Below are 4345 nucleotides of genomic sequence, written 5' to 3'. Positions count from 1 at the left end.
ACCATCAAAAACCTGAAACAGTGATGGTTATAATCTATTAATCATGCCTGAGCTAGTTGGATGCAGAAACACTTCAAAACTTCATAGCACTGAAACATTGGAATTCGATAAATTATTGGGTGTATCTCCAAGAATGGGAGATAAAGCACCTGAAATGTATCACATAGCTGAAAGACTGGATGTTGATCAACACTGGGTGTGTTTGACCTGGCGTAGGATGGGGCCTCATTTAACCATGTGATAGCCCTAAAACACAGGATGCTGATAAATCTATGAGTGTGCATGAACTGGTATGTACAGAAACAGTTGAAACATATCACAGAACTAAACACTTGGTGAACCAGAGGATATGAAAGAAAAGCCTTGCAGAATGTAACAGAACTGAAACAGTTGATGGTGATAAACTATTGCTTGTGTTTGCCATGGAGTAGAAGAAGAAGCACTTGAAACATGTCACAGCACTGAAACACTGGATGGTCATGGGTATGTGTCAGCTCAAGTGGATTAGAGAAACATTTGAAGCAAGTCACACAACTGAAACATTGCATGTTTTTAAACGACTGAATGTACTTGATATGGAGTGAATGAAGAAAGCACTTGAAGCATGTGACATCACTGTAGCATTGATTGGGAATACTGACTATGTTTGAGCTGGGATGGACACAGAGGCTCTAGAATCATTTCATAGTACTGAACACTAGCACCAGATGGGGAAAAAACTACTGTTGTTGTTGTTTTTTTTTTTTTTTTTTTCTTGACACAGGAATGAATGAAGAAGTAGTTGACATTATGTCACGGCAGTGAAACAAGATAGTTATAAATGGTGAGTATATTAATGTTAGTGGGACCAAGAACACATTTAATCTTATCAAAGCCCTGAAACACTGGAGGATGATGAAATACTGGCTGTGTATGCATCAGTGTGGACCAACAAGTTTTCAAATCATGTCACCGCAGTGAATCACTATTACGGTGATAAAATACTGACTGTCTAGATCTAGGGTGGATGATGAAGCTCTTTAAGCATGTCACAGTATGTAAACACTGCTGCTGCTGCTGCTAAGTCGTTTCAGTTGTTCCGACTCTGTGTGACCCCATAGACGGCAGCCCACCAGGCTCCCCCGTTCCTGGGATTCTCCAGGCAAGAACACTAGAGTGGGTTGCCATTTCCTTCTCCAATGCATGAAAGTGAAAAGTGAAAGTGAAGTGGCTCAGTCGTGGCAAGAGACCCCATGGACTGCAGCCTACCAGGCTCCTCCATCCATGGGATTCTCCAGGCATGAATACTGGAGTGGAGTGCCATTGCCTTCTCTGATGTAAACACTGCTACTGCTACTGCTAAGTCACTTTAGTCGTGTCCGACTCTATGCGACCCCATAGATGGCAGCCCAACAGGCTCCTTCGTCCCTGGGATTCTCCAGGCAAGAAAACTGGAGTGGGGTGCCATTGCCTTCTCACTAGAGGGTGACAAACGACAGAGTTTGGTTTATGGGTGAGAATGAAGAAGCCATTGGGTCATGCTCCAAACCTAAAACACTGGCTGTTTATAATTACTAGCAGCAGTTTTGCCCCAGGGTTAATGTAGAAGCCTTTGAAGTTTGTCACTCTACTGAAAAAAATGGATGGTGATATATGACTAGGTTAATCTCCAGCGGGTGAAGAAGTACTCGAATCCAGTATCAGCCATGACACACTGTGTGTTGACAAACTCTTGGATTTTTTTTTTTTTTAACACTCACTTCATTAACGAAAAATTGAAATTGGTCATATGTCACAGCAATGGACACTGGTTGGTACAAAATATTGGCTATGACTGACCAGAGTGGGAAAAGAAGCATTTGAATTGTGCCACACCCATGAAGCAAAGAAATAGAGGAAAACAATAGAATGGGCAAGACTAGAGATCTCCTAAGAAAAAATTAAACATACGAAGCGAACATTTCATGCAAAGATGGGCTCAATAAAGGACAGAAATGGTATGGACTTAACAGAAGCAGAAGATATTAAGAAGATGTGGCAAAAATACACAGAAGAACTGTGCAAAAAATATTCATGACCCAGATAATCACCCAGAGCCAGACATCCTGGAATGTGAACTGAACTGGGCCTTAGGAAGCATCACTACAAAGAAAGCTAGTGGAGGTGATAGAAGTCCAGTAGAGCTATTTCAAATCCTGAAAGATGATGCTATGAAAGGGATGCACTCAACATACCACCAAATTTGGAAACTTCTGCCCTGGCCACAGGACTGGAAAAGGTCAGTTTCCACTCCAATCCCAAAGAAAGGCAATCCCAAAGAACTCTGCAACTACTGCACAGTTGCCTTCATCTCACATGCTACTAAATTAATGCTCAAAATTCTCCAAGCCACGCTTCAGGAATACATCAACCGTGAACTTCTACATATTCAAGTTGGTTTTCGAAAAGGCAGAGGAACCAAGATCAAATTGCCAACATCTGCTGGATCATTGAAAAACGAGGAGAGTTCCAGAAGATCTACTTCTGTTTTATTGAGATTTTGACTGTGTGGATTACTACAAACGTTGGGAAATTCTGAAAGAGATGTGAATACCATACCACCTGACCTACATCCTGATAAACCTGTATGCAGGTCAGAAAGCAGCAGTTACTAGTGGAAATAGAACAACAGACTGATTCCAGATAGGAAAAGGAGTACCTCAAGGCTGTATAATCGTCACTCTGCTTATTTAACTTCTACACAGACTACATAATGAGAAACGAGATCCAACCAGTCCCTCCTAAACGAAATCAGTCCTTAGTGTTCATTGGAAGGACTGACCTCGAAGCTGAAACTCCAATAATTTTGCCACCCGATGTGAAGAGCTGACTCATTTGAAAACATCCTGATGCTGGGAAAGACTGAGAGCATGAGGAGACGGGGACATGAGCAGATGAGATGAATGGATGGTATCACTGACTCAATGGACATTGGTTTGGGTTACCCATGGGAGTGGGTGATGGACAAGGAGGCCTGGCTTGCTGTGTTTCATGGGATAACAAAGAGTTGAACATGAATGAGCGACTGAACTGAACTGATCACCCCTTAAAGAGTGATTTTTCTTTCTTTCTTACTTTCTTTTTAAAATAATCTTGGGCACGTTTGACCTGGGTGAATGAGAAGCCCTTGAAGCATATTACATATTAAACTTTGAATGGTCAATAATTACCAGCTGACTTTGACACTGAATGGATGGAGAAGCACTTGAGGCATGTCACTGAACTGCAACACTGTATGGCGATGAACTAGTGAATGTCTATAATTGGGGAGCATGAAAACATGATTGAAGTGCATTTTGGCATTGAAACAGTAGGTGGTGAATGTTATGGATGGGTTTGACTTAGGAAAATGAGGAAGACTTGAGGAATGTCACACAGTAAAACATTGGATGGTGTTAACTGCTGAGTGTGTTTGGCCTGGTGAGAATGGAAAAGTCCTGGAAGATGCCATAAAATGGAAACACTAAATGGTCATAAGCTACTGCATATGCTTCACCTAGAGAGGATGAAGAAGCACATGAATCATGCCACAGGACTGAAATAATGGATGGTAACAATCTACTGGGTGTGTTTTGTCTAGGGTTGTGAAGGAGCACTTGAGGCAAGTCCTCGAACTGAGGCATGGGATGCTGATAACCTGTTGGGTACTTCGGAATGGTCGTGTGTGACAAAATTATTGAAATATGTTACAGTACTGAAACATTGGATGTTGCTAAACTACTGGTGTGTTTGACCCAGGATGGACAAGAAGCAACTGATGCATGTCAAAAAACTGAAACAGGAGGTGATAAACAACAGGGTGTATATGACCCAGAGTCCATGGGGAAGTATCCGAACCTTGTCACCAACATGAAACACTGGATGGTGACAAACTGTTGAGTGTGCTCGATGTAGGGTGGACAAGAAGCACATGATCCATTTCACAGAACTGAAACGTGGACGGGGACAAGCTACTTGGTATGTTTGACCAAGGGAGAAAAAGAAGCTCTGGAAGCATGCTGTAACCCTGAAACACTGGATAGTGATAAACTACTTGGTGTGATAACCTGAAAGAATGAAGAAACCTTGAAGCATGTTGCATAATTGAAACATTGGATAATGACCAACTACTGGGTGTCTTTGACCCAGTGTACACAAAGAAGCACTTGAAGCATGCCACAGAACTTGAACACTGGATGGTGAAAAACTCCTGGGAGTGTTTGACTGGTGGATGAAGAAGCTCCTCAAGCATGTCTCTGCACTAATACACTGGATGATGAGTGTGTTTTATCTTCAGAAAATGAACCACTTGACCTGTGTAACAGCACTAAAATAGAGTATGGCACTT

This window comes from Budorcas taxicolor, chromosome Y (assembly GCF_023091745.1).
Source record: "Budorcas taxicolor isolate Tak-1 chromosome Y, Takin1.1, whole genome shotgun sequence".
In the NCBI taxonomy this organism is placed as follows: Eukaryota; Metazoa; Chordata; class Mammalia; order Artiodactyla; family Bovidae; genus Budorcas; species Budorcas taxicolor.
The sequence above is the reverse complement of the archived record's forward strand: the minus strand, read 5'-3'. Positions refer to the sequence as shown.